At 39.0% G+C, this 19,699-nt stretch overlaps 2 non-coding genes across 2 annotated transcripts; both read right to left on the reverse strand.

Annotated features, from left to right (window-relative positions):
• Window positions 1–3,592: 3,592 nt before the first annotated feature.
• Window positions 3,593–3,699, reverse strand: LOC141603056 (small nucleolar RNA R71). Its single transcript, XR_012524954.1, has one exon. It is a non-coding gene; the product is annotated as a small nucleolar RNA R71 (small nucleolar RNA).
• Window positions 3,700–12,799: 9,100 nt separating this feature from the next.
• On the reverse strand, window positions 12,800–12,871 carry TRNAN-GUU (transfer RNA asparagine (anticodon GUU)). Its single transcript has one exon. It is a non-coding gene; the product is annotated as a tRNA-Asn (tRNA).
• Window positions 12,872–19,699: the final 6,828 nt, after the last annotated feature.

Consider the following 19,699-nt stretch of genomic DNA (forward strand, 5'->3'; position numbering starts at 1 on the left):
ATGAGTCAATTCTTTTGACTAGAGACTATTCGCCCAAGTTGGCACAAATTTCTAATTAGCTTTGATTTATGCTCTACGACTGTCGTAAATGAGGTCAAATGGGTATATTTTGGGTTATCATGAACTGTGGTTGAACAAAGGGAATAGTGCGATAAGAATTTTCCACCCCTTATCAGGGTCGTTTGAAATCTCAAGGCCACTCGAGGAGTAGTGAACTGGAAATTCGTGGCCATGCTCGGAAGGTATCCACCGTAGATAATTCTGGTCAGACAGTTACACTCCAGATTGAGGAAACCACTCAAGATATGATCAAGTGCAAGTACGACCTGCGAGACACCTTGTATTGGGTGGGAGATTGTAATAGGTTAAGAGAATTGGTGACACACACTTGTCTCGGACAAGTGAGAAATTGTTGGAATATGTGTCCTCAACAATAGTGCGATCACATGATTTAATATCATAATTAAATCTCATATTAAGAATACGTGAGAGATGATTTATTATATAATCAACTGATCATCATTAATCGGTAAAAATTGGCTGACTAGAGTTTGACATTACTGTCGTATGACGGTGGTGGCCAGTTGATCCCTTAAGGTCACACCTAAAGGACAATTTCCTTAATAGATAAATTGATTAATTGTATGACGATACAAGTTGATCAAATCCTGAAAATTGAACAATTCGTTTGTGAGAGAGAATATTGATATCTTATTGTAATGAGATTAAAGAAGATTTATTTTAGTAATTGAAATACTTTATTACTAAAATTGTTTATTATTTGAGAAACAATAGAGATAAGAATAAATGGTTAAATATAATTACAAGATGTTGTGAACTATAATTATATGACTCATTTTATTTATGTGATCAAGAATCACTAGTGAATTTGTTGTATGTAATTTAATTGATTTATAAAATGATATTTATGTGATAAATATGCATTAAATTTATTAATAACATGTATCACATACTACATGTGATATATTGTGTGACAAATGACATATTGACAAAATAAAATGGTGGTCCATATTATGTGAATGAACCGAAATGAAGGGAGTATTAGTGGGTTGTGGTTATTTTATTTTATGTGATAAAAATTAAATAATGGTTACTATACCTACTAGCTTACACTCCTATGATCTTGTCAAGATAAAAAGCATAAAGGAGATTCTAATTTTTGAATTGTTCTCCTTGCCTCCACCGGTTTTGTCCCTCTTTCTATAAGAGATTTGTATTATCATTCATTCACATCTCTACATGCAAAGCTAGCTCTATTCTCTCAAAATCTCTCTAAAACAAGCTTTTAGAAACCTTATAAATTGTTCATAAATTCTAATATCAACAAGGTTACTAGTGTAGTAATAGTAAACATATTAGAATACATTTTAAGGAATAATAATACACTAATCTAGTTAATTAGTATATTATTTTTAAGGAATTAGTCTTGGGTGCAATCTAAGTAGGATCTCTAATTTGGGATTTTTGGAGGATCATCCAACATATTAAGCTCAAGAACAAATAAAGAAAGGTGACCTTGTTTGTGCCCTATATTTCGAACCTATATACAATGTAAGGGACATTGTTTTTCCTCATAAATCTCTTATTTTGTTGTGCATGCACTAGATCTAAATAACAAATAATTATGAAGTTAATTAGTTCACTATCAGAGGAGTCTAATAATAGGTAATTAAACCTAACAGAATAAACCAACCAATATGAAGAATTAGCGATTTAAACCGACTAAAGAAGAAAAGGTTTAAGAAAATAAATTTATGAGTAAAATAATTTGATGAAAACTAATTAAGAGATGTAGGTTGAAAGAAAAGAAAAGAATTGAAGAAGAAAGAAGGAGAAAAGAACGAATCCGAGGAGAAGAAGAAACAGAGCAGCTGAAAGCAGCCTCTGGAAGAGGCGCAGCAGAAGCTGCGATCCTTTTAGAAGGCGCAGCCGACACTGTGTTTCTTCTACTCGTCAGATCTAAAAAGTTTTGACGAAATAAGGTTTGAAATGTGTGTTTTAACAAATTATCGTTTTGGCATTAATATGATGTAAACTCGTAAAATAAAATACAACAATAATATAAACAAGATTAAAAGATGGGATTTTACACCCTTAAACTTACATGTTAGCGTCGCGAGATTTAACTAAAATGAGATAGGACTAAAAATGAGATATACTTATAACATTTTATTACATCCTAACCTTAGGTAGACAAGCACATTGCTTTGACTTGGGATCTGACAGTTTTAGGAAAATTAAGCGGTTTTTGACTCGGACTCCAAATGTATTGTAATTACTGCCAAAACGACCGTAATTGAAGAATTCATTAACCCTCAAATTAAACTCTTTAATTTTATATCTAATTGCTCATTAATTAAATATGATGATCTTATGCACGCATAACAAAATATAAAACAAAGATAAGAAGAATGCTTCTTACAATATGGAAATCAGATTTTAAAGGGACAAGTAAGAACTCCTTTCCTACTTGTTCTTGAGCTTAAAATATATGGATGATCCCCCTTGTCTCAATAGTGTGAGAACCTCCTTTTAATTATCTTTTCAATGAGACTTGTAAGACATGAACCAACTCGAGTCTCATTAGACCATGCATATAGTTGGATAGGGAGGATTAAGTTGAATTGTAGGTGTTGTACAATATAATCGATTCGGCTCCGGGACCCAAACCTTCCTAGGGATTGAAAGATATACACTAACGCACCATTTGTAATCGAAAATCCTACATCAATACCCATCCCTTGGGATCTGACCTTTACTTACCTCTTTACTAAAAGTAGAGTAGTTTGTGAAGTTATAAATATTGTTTTGGTCTAGGTAACTTTTGACGGCGAGTAACAAAACTGACGAACCAAAAATGGCGCCGTTGCCATGGACGGTGTTAACTTGATTTGATTTTCTTTGATTACTTTTTAGTTCTTTCTTTCTTTACCTTGGGGAAGTCATACTCCTCAAGGTTTGTTCTAATTGTTTCCGAGTTGTTTGATATTTTGCATGTCTAGGAGATCACAAGGTAACTTGTTACCCATTGATCTTGAAATTGAAAGAACTTTGACCAACAATAGAAGACTTGTTAGGAATACTTTGAGAAGTATTGGTGAGATTGTGGACATTCAACCAAATAATATTGAGTACATCAACCCTTTTGCAAGAGAAGGAGAGGATAACCCAACACATAATCAACTACAAAATCAACCCACAATGCCTAAATTTTCATCACATTCCGTACCAACCGAGGAGAACCTACCAAATGGTACTCCCACACCAAAACATTTAACCGGTAATTTCATTGCAAAATCCGCATTTATACAATTAGTCGAAAGAAGCCAATTTGGGGGGATGCCTAGTGAACACCCTCATTCTCATATGGAGACTTTTTGCGACTATTGTGATGCGATTTCTCAAACCGGAGTTGCTAAAGACCAAATTCGATGGGTCTGATTTCCTTTTTCTTTGATTGGTACCGCAAAACAATGGTTAAAGAGCCTTGATAAGGCTACTCTTAGTATTGACTCTTGGAAGAAATTGACACTTGCTTTCTACAAAAAGTTATCCTCCAGAAAAGACTAACATGCTAAGAGACCAAATCACCGGGTTCAAACAAAGGGACGAAGAATCTTTGTATGAAGCTTGGGAGCGATTCAAGGGAACTTGCCACTCATGTCCTCATCACGGACTTAGCGAGTGGCTCTTGGTACAACAATTTTGGAATGGTCTTTATGAAGATTCCCGAAACATTCTCAATATGGGATCAAATGGTATGTTTACCGAAGTTGATGATAATCGAACATGGAACAAGATTGAGGAAATGGCGGGCCATAACTCACAATATAGTAGACCTCGGAAGGCTACTAGAGGAGGAAAGTATGAAGTGGACTCTATTACTGAATTGGGTGCTCAATTTAGTGCTCATATTGATACCATTAATTTGAAGTTTGAGAAGGCTATGGCTAAGCTCGAAGAAGCCTCCAAATCTAAGCAACATGTGAATGCCATGGTGGTATCTTCATCAATTCCAAGTGGAGTATGTGAGAGTTGTGGAACTTTGGGACATGAGCAAAGTGAATGTAGGGGAACAAGTGAATGCTTTCCAAGCATACAAGAGTGGTATCCCTTATTCCAACTATTACAATGAAAACACCAAATTCCATCCCAACCTCTCATACAAAAGCCAAAATGTTCAAAACCCTCAAAAAACATACACCCCACCTCCAATGAGAAACCAAGCTCAAAGACCCTTTTAAAATCAAAACCAAAGTTATCAAAACCAAACTCCATACAATCAAACAAATGACCAAGGTTTTGATGTTCAAAAAGCGGTCCTCCAAATGCAAAAGAACCAACAAGAATTTTTCACTCAAATGCAAAAGGATAGCCAAGCAAAAGACATCACCATCAACAACATCCTAGCTCACACAAAGATGTTGGATACCCTAATGTCTCAATTGGCATCTTCAAGTTCACAAAGACAAAAGGGGAAATTACCACCTCAAGGTAATCCTCCAAGATAAGAATCGGTGAGTGCCATCCATTTGAGGAGTGGTATAAGGTATGAAGGGCCGAAGAGGCCCGTTGATGAATATGTTGTGAATGCTAGTGACAAGGAAAGACTTGTTGAAAACTCTAAAGAAGAGGAACCCACCATTCAAGAAGTTTCGAAGGAGAACGAAGAGAAGGCTAAGGAGAAAGAGCCTATTGTGATTCGGCTTCCATTTCCAAGTCGTCAAGCTAAGCCTAAGTTTGATGAACAACTTGGGAAGTTTATGGAGATTTTCAAGAACTTGGAAGTCTCAATTCCATTTACGGAATTAATCAATGACGTTCCGGCCTATGCTAAGTATATGAAAGATATTCTTACAAAGAAGAAATCCATCCGGAAGCTTGAGGCTATTGCTTTCACTAAAGTAAGTAGTGCCATCCTACAAGGAAGTTCACCCCCAAAACTAAAGGATCCGGGAAGCTTCTCTATTCCATGTACCATTGGCGACACCACAATCAACAAAGCTCTATGTGACCTTGGGGCAAGTGTGAGTGTTATGCCATATTCGGTAAGCAAGAGGCTAGGAATGGGAGAACTCAAGTGCACTAAAATCACATTTCAAATGGCGGATCGATCTACGAAGACACCTTTAGTGGTATGGGAAGATGTGCCCGTAAGAATTGGAAGTTCTTCATCCCGGTGGACTTTGTTATGGTTGATATGGAGGAAGACTCCAACATTCCTATCATTTTAGGAAGACCTTTCTTACACACCGCATGAGCGGTGATTGACGTGAAACATGGAGAACTAACCCTTGAAGAGGGAGATGAAACAATCACTTTTAATCTTGAAAAGACAATGAGAGTGTAACACCCCCATACTCCAAGTGCATTACCAGGACCACTCAGGTATAAGGATGCTACCATCTCGGTTACCCGAGGCAATGATAATCATCAGACAATAACGAAACAACATTTAAATTGTATAACTTTAGTGAAAGGTTACAATCCAAAACCAAATCCAAAATACGAATACAAGTTCTCAAACCAACTGTCTAATCAACTAACTGAAATGTTTATTAAACTACTAAGCTACAGCGGAAGACTTCTATTATCTGACGGCGGCACATCCTAGCTATCCCAGTAACTCGACTCATACCTGCTCAATAACTGCTCACCATCCCCGAATGGATCACCACAGTTTTTAAAACATTAAACGGGGTTAGTACTAATCACACAATTTATATAACCAACGAAGACGATAAACAACAACACACAGCTCAAAGTCACACACAATCACCCACTCCAATCAATCTCCGTCACCGATCGTCCACCGGACCACCCGCCGATGGGGACCGCAGCCGTACCCACCAAATCCCCGCTCATCATACCAAGCGATAACCCTTTCCCATTAATGTGCACATCCCCTCCCGTGGCGGGTTCCACGGAGGGAGAAACTAGGGCGTGAAGCCACTCCCGCAAGTGACTCCACTCAGCCGAGAACACATCTCGAGAACCAGAGACAAACAATCACAACCATCATACAGCAATCAATCAACAACCGTCATAATACCAATACGATAATAATCAACAATTACACAACACCAACAATGCATTATGGGACTAATACTGAGTAGGGAAACCCTCCCTGGAAATGAACACAATCAGACGGTCTAACAGCTGATATCAAAAAGCTTCCTCTACGAATCCTCCTCCTAACATACAAACATATAATCACTACCAATCGCAAAATACAACAAAACCCCCAAATCCCCATATTAGGGTTTAACCAACTTTAACGAAATGCTATAAAAACGGTACGTAGATCTTAACCTCGACGCAAGGATCACAACTGTGTAAACAAAGGTAAAATCCGACCTTCCAAGCTCCGGGATTTGCCAACAATGCGATTGATGCGAAGAACGTAGTTTGATTTCTCTTTTTGAAAGCAATTAGGTTTTAAAAGTGTTTAATGAAAAGTGACGGAAGTAATTATATACTTAATCGCATTATTAACAAAACCCGAGAAATCATCCCCCATAAACCGGCTACTCGATCGAGTAGCTGAGGTACTCGATCGAGTGCCCCCTTACTCGATCGAGTATCAACGTTACTCGATCGAGTACCCAACAGGTCAGAAACTATTTTTAAGACGCAACACACCCTTACTCGACAGAGTAAGGCCTACTCGATAGAGTACCCAGAGACTCATAAATCCATAGTATTACAGTCTTCCCTCCTTAAAAGAACTTCGTCCCCGAAGTTCAAACCACAACAAAACAAAGAGACACTACAACACTCACGACTCAACAACCAAAACAAAACTCGACATAAAACATGTTACTATCCATACTCAACCGGACTCAACCACAACAAACATACCGACACAACATAAAAAGGGTATAAAAACTCTTAAAAATTCTTCGCGATCATATCCTACCCCCCTAAAAGAAACAAGGTTACGTCCCCGTAACCATACATACTTGATCAAAAAGGAAAGGGTAACGCTCTCTCATGGCCTCCTCTGCCTCCCATGTAGCTTCCTCAGTCTCGTGGTTAGACAAAAGGATCTTAAGCAAAACTGTCTCACCACTCCTAGTCTTCCTAACCTTCCGGTCAAGAATATGCTTAGGTACCTCAAGATATGATAAGGACTCATCTAACTCTAAGATTTATGCCTCTAACATATGTGACGAGTCACTCACATACTTCCGCAGCTGAGATACATGAAACACATTATGCACTATCTCTAACGCAGCTGGTAATGCCAGATGATATGCAACCTCTCCAACCCACTCTAAGATCTCATAAGGCCCGATGAACTTCTGACTCAGCTTGCCTTTCTTTCCAAATCTCATAAACCCACGCATAGGAGACACTTTCAGAAGAACCTTATCCCCAACCTTAAACTCTATATCCCGGCGATGTAGATCTGCAAAACTCTTTTGCCTATCCTGAGCTGCTCTCATCCGTTCTCTGATCATCTTAATCTGTTCAACCATCTCATGTACCATCTATGGTCCTAGAACCACTGCCTCAGCACTGTCGTCCCAACATATCGGACTCCTACACCTCCTCCCATATAAAGCCTTAAACGGTGCCATGCCAATACTAGTGTGATAGCTGTTGTTGTAAGAAAACTCTATCAAATCCAACCTCTGTTCCCAGCTACCCCCAAAGTCCATCACAGAAGCTCGTAACATATCCTTAAGAGTCTTGATCGTTCTCTCTGTCTGACCGTCTGTCGCAGGATGAAATGCTGTACTCATCTTCAAAGTTGTTCCCAAAGATTCCTGCAACTCTTTCCAAAACCTTGAGATAAATCCCGCATCTCTGTCAGATACTATATCCTTAGGGACTCCATGTAACTTAAGCACATTCTTCTGATAAGCTATAGCTAATTGTACTTTAGTCCATGTATCTTTCATTGGCACAAAGTGAGCTGACTTGGTCAGTCGATCCACTATTACCCATAACATGTTGTTACCCTGTTGACTCTTTGGCAAACCCACGATAAAATCCATAAAAATGGATTCCCAATTCCACTCAGGTACCTCTAAAGACTGAATCTTACCTTGTGGTCGTCGCTGTTCCCCTTTAACTCTCTGGCATGTCAAACAACGGGCCACAAACTCAGCTGTTTCTTTCTTCATCCCAGGCCACCAAAACGTGTTCTTCAAGTCCTTGTACAGCTTCTCACCACCTGGATGTACTGAATATGGTGTACAATGTGCCTCTGTCATGATAGTCTTTTTCAGCTCCTCATCATTAGGGACACACCACCTCCCATCAAACCTCAAACTACCATCTGTATGAATAGAGAATCGAGACACTGTCCCTTTCTCTACTCCAGCTCTCCACTTAACCATCTTAGGATCCAACGTATGTTTACCTCGAATATCATCATAAAGATCAGGCTGCACTGTCAAATCTCCCACGGCATCCCCTCTCTGCATCATATGTATCCCAAACCTCCCCACCTCATCTCTCAACCTCATCAAAGATAAAGTTGTACACAAAGAATGTACACTCTTCCTACTCAAAGAATCTGCAACGACATTGGCTTTCCCTTCATGGTAGATAATGTCCATGTCATAATCGCCAGTCAGCTCCATCCACCTCCTTTGTCTCATGTTCAACTCCTTTTGAGTGAAGATGTACTTGAGACTCTTGTGATCCGAAAATACCTTAAAGGTCGCCCCATAAAGCTAATGTCTCCAAATCTTGAGAGCAAACACCACTGCACCCAACTCTAGATCATGTGTAGGGTAGTTCTCCTCATACGGCTTCAATTGCCTAGAAGCATAAGCAATCACCTTACCGTTCTGCATCAACACACATCCAAACCCATTCTTTCAGGCATATGTATAAACCTCAAAGTTCTCGATCCCCTCGGGCAATGCTAAGATAGGAGTTGTGGTCAAACGCTCCTTTAATGTTTGGAACGCCGTCTCACAACTCTCATCCCAACGAAACATGTTCTCTTTCCTCATCAAAGCTGTCAAAGGTCTAGCCATCTTGGAGAAATCTTTCACGAACCGTCTGTAGTATCCAGCTAAACCCAAAAAACTCCTGATCTCAGCAACATTCTTTGGTGCTTCCCACTTTGTCACTGCCTCAATCTTTGCCGGATCCACAGCTACTCCCGCCTTAGAGATCACATGCCCCAGAAAAGCAACTTTCTCTAACCAGAACTCACACTTGGATAACATAGCATATAACTCATGCTCCTTCAAAGTCTGCAACACAATCATCAGATGCTCCTCATGTTCCTCCTTAGTCTTGGAGTAGACTAAGATGTCATCGATAAACACCACCACAAACTTGTCCAAAAACTGTCTGAAGATTCTGTTCATCAAATCCATAAACACAGCCGGTGCATTAGATACCCCAAACGGCATCACCACATACTTATAATGGCCATACCTCGACGTGAAAGCTGTCTTTGGTATGTCCACATCTCTAATGTTCACCTGATGGTACCCCGACCTCTAATCAATCTTGGAAAAGACTGATGCACCACTCAACTAATCAAACAGGTCATCTATCCTTGGCAAAGGATACTTGTTCTTCACCGTCACTCGGTTCAGCTCTCTATAGTCTATGCACAACCTCAAACTCCCATCTTTCTTCTTCACAAAAAGAACTGGTGCTCCCCACGACGATACACTAGGTCTAATGTATCCCTTCTCTATCAGATCATCTAATTGTTTCCCGAGCTCCTCCATCTCTTTAGGACCCATCTGGTACGGTGCCTTAGAGATTGGCCCCGTCCCCGGTTTCAACTCAACCGTGAAATCTATCTCCCTCTTCGGTGGTAACCCCGGAATCTCCTCTGGAAAAACATCTGCAAACTTTCCCACCACTGGTATCTGATCAACTCTCGGACTCTCTATCCGGTCATCTCTCACATGGCACAAGATCAAAGGGCATCCCTTCCTCAGATAAGACTTCAAGGTCACAGCTGCAATCAACTTAACTTTGGGTTTGACCACAAACCCACGATAAGACACACTAACACACTTAGGACCTCTCAAAGACACTTTCTTTTGATGATAGTCTGTCTTAGCTTTACACTTTCCCAACCAATCCATCCCGACTATCATCTCAAAACCGTCAAAAGGAAACTCTAGCAAGTCTACAGGTAGATCAACTTGCCCAACTATCATAGACACATCTCTATACAACCTCCAACATGATACAGACTCACCCGAAGGTATAAAAACTTTCTCACTTACAGACTCATATACCCTCAAACCTAACCGTTTAACATGACTCGAAGATAAAAATGACTGAGATGCCCCCGAATCAAACAAAACAAAGGTATGAATACCGTTAACAAGAAAAGTACCAGTGATAACATGTGCATCATCCTCAGCTGCTTTCTTGTCCAACATGAACAGCTTTCCACTGGTCTTCTGTCCACCTCCCTGGACAGTACTAGCTGATGTGGTCGGCTTAGCACCCGACCCCTGATTGTTGTTGTTGTTCGTAGCAGGTTTCTGATAAGAATTACCGCCATTGCGGTTACCTCCACCCTGATAGCTCTGACTTCCCCGGTTAGACCATAACCCAAACGGTCTATTGCTCGCATAACTCTGTGCAGGTCCCTGAGAATAGCTCCCCCGAGCCGATCCCGGAAAAGCTCCAGGCATACTCGTGCACTCATGTCTCTTGTGGCCTACACCGCCACAACCATAGCAGATCATCCCCAAACTACCACTACCACTCACACGGCCACGCCCAAAGGAAGCCCCAGCACTGAACCCTGACCCAGAAGAAAACCCTCTAGCTTGATTGTGGTTGCCTTTCTTGTGACTAGATTGGCCACCACCCTTACTCTCAGCCTTTCTTTTCTCACCCACTCTCTCCTGAGCCATCTCCACCAACCTCTCAGCTCTCCCAGCCCTCTCATAAGCTTCCTTAACATCAGTAAGGACTCCCACGGGTAGCTTATCAATGATCTTAGGGGTCAACCCCCTCTCAAACCTCAGCGCCAGGTTCTCCTCACTCAAACCCATATCCTCAGCATACCTAGACTTCTCATTAAAATGCTTGTAGTACTCAGCAACTGACAAATCAGATGTCATCTTAAACCCATCAAACTCCTCTCTCAGCTTACTCCTCACATGTTCCGGTACAAACTCTTTCCTCATAGCCCTCCTAAACTCTTCCCAAGGTATAGCAGGTAAGCCCTGGTTCGCATACATCTCCCTAGCACTCACCTTCACCTTATCCCACCACTCGCCAGCTGCTTCCCTCAGATAGAACACGGCTTGTTCTACTCTCATCTCATCAGGACAGTGAACCAGGTCTATTATGTTCTCCATCTCACGATGCCAGTTGTCAAGAAGGTTCGGTTCTCCGGTTCCCTTGTACTCTTTTGTGTTAAACCTCGCTATATAAAGGCTGATCTTAGAGTGATTAACCTCCTTGTCCTTTCCCACTTTCTTCAAGGCCTCTGTAAGACCATCCTGATGCTCCAACATCTTAACGATATCATCTATGTTCATGGTCTCATTTCTCGCATACAAAGCGTTTCTCTTGGGCGGCATCTTGAAATTATATAAGAAAGGGTAGATATAAACATACGCACTAAAACCTCAAAACACGAAAGCGGACTGCCCATAACACACTCGATCGAGTGCCTAAACCTACTCGATCGAGTAGAGGCTACTCGATCGAGTGCCCAACATACTCGATCGAGTGCCTTGACATCAGACCCCAAACAGACCCTCTGATCTCTAACATACTCGACCGAAATATTTTTTCCTTTTGGAAGATAGAGGAGCGAAACAATCAGCCTATTGATATTGGAAGACCAAAAGGGTTTTTCCAATGTATCATTTCTGGGTCCAATGGAATTCATAGGTATAGGAAGAAGCTCTATCAAATAGAGATTTTTTCTTTCAACCATATTTCGATTATTAATAAGATATAGAAGGAACACTACTACAAAGAGTATTACACCCTTGATCGTGAAATATTGATTGCTTGTTGAACCCCGTGAATTGGGTGAAAGTAGGATACTCCAAATTCGGGGGCCAAAGAGTTTTATAAAACGTTCTTGGTGGAAGAAAATGTGAATGAAAGATCCCACTGAATTGAATTGGGTCCATGAATCTGAGAAATAGTGAGAATTTTTAATCTCTCTCAATTCGAAAATCCAGAATTTGAATTGATGTCCTTTCATTGATTCCTCCTAAATTGCATTGATTTATCCTAAAGATTTCATTTCAATTGGAATTTGGTTATTCACCGTGTATGAGGATCCCCGCTAAGCATCCATGGATGAATGGTTAAAGCGCCCAACTCATAATTGGCGAATTCGTAGGTTCAATTTCTACTGGATGCACGCCAATGGGACCCTCCAATAAGTCTGGCTCTGTATCAATGGAATCTCATCATCCATACATAAGGAATTGGTGTGGTATATTCATATCATAACATATAAACAGTAAAAACTAGCATTCTTATTGAGACTCGAACTCATAGGGAAGAAATTTTATTTATTGATGGAATCAAATAAAAATGACTGCATCTTTGATGCACTGCTAGTACATCCGAGAATTATTAATTGGCTAGTTGTAAATAGCCCCAGGACTTTGGAACAAAAGATTATCCCAGACCTACACCGTGGTATTAACGGAGATTATCAAATAGCGCAGAACAGAATGCGAATGTGATACCATACGACGAGATAGAAAAAAAGACAGGGAAGAGGTTACCCACTTACCTACTCTTAACGGTCAAAGCGAGCCTCTTCATTCTGAATTAAAGAATGAAGAATTCATAAAATCTCCCCAAGTAGGATTCGAACCTACGACCAATCAATTAACAGTCGACCGCTCTACCACTGAGCTACTGAGGAACAATGCCAGACTCGATCTCATAGAATTAAATTACCGGTCTCAACCCATGATCAATATGAGCTCGAAGCTTCCTTCGTAACTCCCGGAACTTCTTCGTAATGGCTCCCTTCCATGCCTCATTTCATAGAGAACCTGAAAGTGGCTCTATTTCATTATATTCCATCCATATCCCAATTCCAATCATTTAATATCCCTTTTGTGTCATCGACCTAAGAGATGTCATTTCTAGTCTATCTCTTTCTATTTCTAGATATGGAAAGTTAAAAAATCATCATGTAATAATCCAGTAATTGCAATACAAAAGAAAAAGGGAGGTTTGTGATGATTTTTCAATCTTTTCTACTAGGTAATCTAGTATCCTTATGCATGAAGATAATTAATTCGGTCGTTGTGGTCAGACTTTATTATGGATTTCTGACCACATTCTCCATAGGGCCCTCTTATCTCTTCCTTCTCCGAGCTCAGGTTATGGAAGAAGGAGAAGAAGGAACTGAGAAGAAGGTATCAGCAACAACTGGTTTTATTATGGGACAGCTCGTGATGTTCATATCGATCTATTATACGCCTCTGCATCTAGCATTGGGTAGACCTCATACAATAACTGTCCTAGCTCTACCCTACCTTTTGTTTCATTTCTTCTGGAACAATCACAAACGCTTTTTTTGATTATGGATCTACTAGCAGAAATTCAATGCGTAATCTCAGCATTCAGTGTATATTCCTGAATAATCTCATTTTTCAATTATTCAACCATTTCATTTTACCAAGTTCAATGTTAGCCAGAATAGTAAACATTTATATGTTTCGATGCAACAACAAGATGTTATTTGTAACAAGTAGTTTAGTTGGTTGGTTAATTGGTCACATTTTATTCATGAAATGGGTTGGGTTGGTATTAGTTTGGATACAGCAAAATCATTCTATTAGATCTAATGTACTTATTCGATCTAATAAGTATCTCAGTGTCGAAATTAAAAATTATATGGCTCGAATCTTTAGTATTCTCTTATTTATTACTTGTGTCTACTATTTAGGCCGAATGCCGTCACCCATTTTTACTAAGAAACTGAAAGAAACCTCAGAAACGAAAGAAAGTGAGGACGAAACAGATGTAGAAATAGAAAAAAAGTCCGAAACGAAGGAGACTAAACAGGAAGAAGAGGGATTCACCGAAGAAGATCCTTCTCCTTCCCTTTTTTCGGAAGAAAAGGAGGATCCGAATCCGGACAAAATTGATGAAACGGAAAAGATCCAAGTGAATGGAAAGGACAAAACAAAGGATGAATTCCACTTGCACTTAAAAGAAGCATACTATAAAAATAGCCCAACTTCTTATTCTGGCAATCAAGAGATTTCGAAGTTAGAAATACTTAAATAAGAAAAGAAAAACCTATTCTGGTTTGAAAAACCCCTTATTTCTCTTCTTTTCGACTATAAACGTTGGAATCGTCCAACGCGATATATAAAAAACAATCGATTTGAAAATGCGGTAAGAAATTAAATGTCACAATATTTTTTTTATACATGTCAAAACGATGGAAAAAAAAGAATTTCTTTTACATATCCACCCAGTTTATCAATTTTAAGGAAATGATACAAAGAAAGATTTCTTTGTCTACAACAGAAAAATTATTATACGATGAACTATACAATTATTGGATTTATACCAATGAACAAAAAAAAAAACAACTTAAGCAATGAATTTGCTAATAGAATTGCAGTTCTAGACAAAGGACTTTTTTATATAGATGGACGCGATAAAAAAAACTCAATTATGCAATGAGAAAACTAAAAAGGAATATTTGCCAAAAATTAATGATCCTTTCTTAAATGGACCCTATCGTGGAATAATAAAAAAATGCTTTTCACCCTCTATTATAAATGAAACTGTAGTCCAAAATTGGATAGATGGAATTTTTATAAATAAGATTCATAGTATTCTTCGTAATGATTATAATTACCACGAATTTGAACAGAAAAAAGATACATTAAAAAAAAATCAATATAAAAAGAAATTAGGCATTTCATGCCTTTAATGAGTCCATTTTCTGGGGAATCAACATTCAATCGGAAAGGAATTCATTTACTTCTAGAAGAAGAACAAATTAGTTCAGAAGATCAAGAACAATTTTTAAAATTTTTAGTTGATGCAATCATAGGACTAAAAATAAATAATAAAAAAATAAAAAATGCATATATAAAATAAATACAAAAAAAGATATGAGGATATGTGATCCCCTCCTATATATTTAATACTTTCGGCTACAAAAAAACTAGTAATACCAAATCCATTTGGAATTCCATCAATTATTCGTCTATCAATAAAAGAAACTAACTCGGCCAACCCTCTTACACCCTTAATAAAATATGTTGTTTAAAAATCATCAATATAACCACGGTTAGAAGACCAATTATAAATAAAAATTATTATATTATCCCAAAAAGGTCTCTTTGGACCTCTTTTATCAAATGAATTTATTAAATAAAAATTTTTTAACGATGAATAAATAGGTTTATATAAAAAGAAAGCTATAAATATTCCCCAACAAGCTATACTAACTGATAAAGTTGCATTTATTGCAAATTCATACCAATCAACAGAATTATTCAAAAGTGAATGTAAAGGATTTACGGGTGGAGTTAACCATTTAGTTAATATATCCAATCCTATTCCTTCTTGATTAAACAGAATTCCAATTAATTCAATGAAAAAAGAAAACACAATCAATACAATGAGAGGAAATAGCATAGTATTGCCCGATTCAGGAGGATATGCAGGAAATTTTTTTTTTCAGTAATACTAATAATAGATCGAATTATTTTAAAAAAATTTATGTAAATTTTATATGTTTTTTCCTAAAAACAGAAGCCTCTGCTCGATTAACATTCCTTGTTAATAAGGTAACTAAAGATACATTTTTATTATTTTTTTTCAATCCGTCTTTACCCCACAGAGACATTGAATAGAGGGAAATGTTTTTTTTTCCACTATAATTTTTACAATAAAGGTTTAAATGCCCGTCAAACGTAAGAAAATAGATTCGAAACATATAAAAAGCGGTTAATCCGGCTGTGAAATAAGCTATTATTGCAAAAATTGGCGAATTCAACCAACTATCATTAAGAATTTCATCCTTGGACCAAAAACAAGCAAGAGGCGGAATACCACAAAGAGAAAGCGTACCTATTAAAAAAGCAGTTTTTGTAATTGGAACATGTTTTGTTAATCCTCCCATAAGAACCATATTCTGATTTTTATCTGGAGAATATCCAACAAGCGTTTCCATTGAATGAATGCCCTATGTACTCGATCGAATACCCAAAAACCACGATTCTGGTTGTAAAAACGTCAAATACCCACTCGATCGAGTCAGACCCACTCGACCAAGTATCTCACCTACTCGATCGAGTACCCCCTTACTCGATCGAGTCATGCTGACTCGTATATACTACCCGCATGCTATCTCACATATCCCAACATACTATGCAACTTTATAAACTCGACATATAAAATAGTTAAGCATGCAATTCTACCAAGCTTTTCATATGATCAACAAAACAACTATATCATATTATCAAACGTCACATAGTAAACATCCAACATGCTTCTTGTTCAAACAACAGTTCAATATACTTCACCAACCTTTCATTTACAATCTCAACTTCTACTCCAAACATCCAACAATTAAAACATACATCATCACATCCACATACAAGCTAACAAGCATGACATTCGACCTTGACACATACCCCCCCATGTGACCGGTTCAAAATTGTAGGGCGAGTTCGCGACTTTAGGACGTTTCCCAAGCCTTTGCATTAGATCCTACAACCTTTACCCCGGGTTCATTTTAATTGAATCCCTATGTTCATTAGATTCATTGGTTACAGGTTTCAGGATCGTCGCTCTGATACCATTTTGTAACACCCCCATACTCCAAGTGCCTTACCAAGACCACTCAGGTATAAGGACGTTACCATCTCGGTTACCCGAGGCATGGATAATCATCAGACAATAACGAAACAACATTTAAATAGTATAACTTTAGTGAAAGGTTACAATTCAAAACCAAATCCAAAATACGAATACAAGTTCTCAAAACAACTGTTTAATCAGCTAACTGAAATGTTTATTAAACTACTAAGCTACAGCGGAAGACTTCTATCATCTGACGGTGGCACATCCCAGCTGTCCCAGTAACTCGACTCATACCTGCTCAATAACTGCTCACCAACCCCGAATGGATCACCACAGTTTTTAAAACATTAAACGGGGTCAGTACTAATCACACCATTTATATAACCAACAGTACAGTAAACAACACAGCTCAAACAGTAACACACAATCACCCACTCCAATCAATCTCCGTCACCGACTGTCCACTGGACCAGCCCTGCCAGTGGGGGACCGCAGCCGTACCCACCAAGTCCACGCTCATGATACCGAGCGATAACTCTGTCCCATTAATGTGCACATCCCCTCCCGTGGCGGGTTCCACGGAGGGCGAAACAAGGGCGTGAAGCCACTCCCACAAGTGACTCCACTCAGCCGAGAACGCATCTCGAGAACCAGAGACAAACAATCACAACCATCATACAGCAATCAATCAACAACCGTCATAATACCAATACGATAATAATCAACAATTACACAACACCAACAATGCATTATGGGACTAATACTGAGTAGGGAAACCCTACCTGGAAAGTAACACAATCAGACGGTCTCACAACTGATATAAAAAAGCTTTCTCTACGAATCCTCCTCCTAACATACAAACATATAATCACTACCAATCGCAAAATACAACAAAACCCCCAAATCCCCATATTAGGGTTTAACCAACTTTAACGAAATGCTATAAAAACGGTACGTAGATCTTACCCTCGACGCAAGGATCACAACGGTGTAAAGAAAGGTAAAATCCGACCTTCCAAGCTCCGGGATTTGCCAACAATGCGATTGATGCGAAGAACGTAGTTTGATTTCTCTTTTTGAAAACAATTAGGTTTTAAAAGTGTTTAAAGAAAAGTGACGGAAGTAATTATATACTTAATCACATTATTAACAAAACCCGAGAAATCATCCCCCGTAAATCGGCTACTCGATCGAGTAGCTGAGGTACTCGATCGAGTGCCCCCTTACTCGATCGAGTATCAACGTTATTCGATCGAGTACCCAACAGGTCAGAAACTATTTTTAAGACGCAACACACCCTTACTCGACAGAGTAAGGCCTACTCGATTGAGTACCCAGAGACTCATAAATCTGTAGTATTACAAAGAGCTCCCCAATTGCATGAGCCATGTTTCATGGTTGATCATTATAGCCGAGAAAGTGATAGGAAAAAGTTGGCATCTCAATGCAATGAACAAGCTATGGGTAAAGAATTACCACCCATATGGAAAGAGAAAGTGGAAGATGCTCTGTCCAAGGAACAAGGAAGTTTCAAGAATGAGAGCTTGAATAGCTCACCACCACTCATGGCAAGAGAAGAGGAAGGCCTCATTGGCCATAATGACAAGAAGGAAGAGGAGTTGTTCTCATCAACTCGTGATATTATTGGGGAACAAGTAGATGAAGTATGCGGTCTTTGGGATGATGAGTTTGAGGTGATATTCATTCCCTATATCGGTAATGCTATGACCGAAGACCACCATAAAGAACAACAAGTGCAGAGGACTATTGAAGATCTTTATCATGACAATGAACAAGCTTTCGACTACTTCTTCAAGCTGTTGAGCAACATCAACAACACCTTGAACATGCCCCCTTGACATCTCATTAATGGATGAGAGTTTGATGGAGTCCTCCCTAAACCACCACTTGTAAATATTCTAACTCCCTAACTTGCATTTTACTTATTGTATTGCATTTTTGTCAATTTTGGATTTACATTTCTATGCCTTGATCAAGATTTTCACCATTTTGAGAGAAAGTGAGGTAGGGACTCAATCGTTTATTGATGTGTAGTGTTTTACCTTAGTGTGGGGATAGAAAATTGCCTAGGCTATCCAACCTTCGTAATGCCCCCACAATGAAGACCATAAGAAATGAAGAGTTAATGACACGGGTTACGAAATGCCCACGGATGGACCTGAATTCGTGTGGTAGTTGAAGAATCCAAGTGACCCGACGAGGATCCGCTCGTCCTGAGAAGAACCCGAGCGTCTTGGGTTGGATATGCTCGTCCTGAAGAAGCTGGAAAAAGAATATTTTCCTCTGACTGAGAATCCGAGCGTCCCACTTGAGAATACGCTCGTCTCAGTCAGGACGCTCGTCCTACTGGGAATCCGCTCGTCTTATAACTAGCAAATTTTGGGATTTATCCCTGACAAGGAATCCGAGCGTCTCCAATCCTGTCCGCTCGTCCTGCTCCAGAAAGACGCTCGTCTTCTTCAGAAGACGCTCGTCCCAGCATGTTTTTTTTCTGAAGCCAAAAACAGCAGAATCCGCTCGTCCCGACGCCAATCCGCTCGTCACCTCCACTGATTTTCAAATATAACGGGCTTAAAAGCCCCTCTTTCCCAATTTATTTCCTCATTCATAACATAAACACAACTCCAAACCTCAAAACCCTCATTCTCTGCAACAACCAACATCAAATTTCTCAACCAAAATCACTCAAATTAAAACCAAACTCCCTCAAAACTCAATTAATTCACTCCTTTACCAACAACAAGTGATTAAAACACCAACATCTTCAATGTTTGAGTCGATTTTTGGGATACAAGGCAACATTCAACTATCCTAAATCGTTTTGGGTGTTATTGGAATTTGAAGAAATCAAGCTTATCTTTGGTGTTACTACATAAAGGAGCATGGC

This window comes from Silene latifolia, chromosome 9 (assembly GCF_048544455.1).
Source record: "Silene latifolia isolate original U9 population chromosome 9, ASM4854445v1, whole genome shotgun sequence".
NCBI classification, from domain to species: Eukaryota; Viridiplantae; Streptophyta; class Magnoliopsida; order Caryophyllales; family Caryophyllaceae; genus Silene; species Silene latifolia.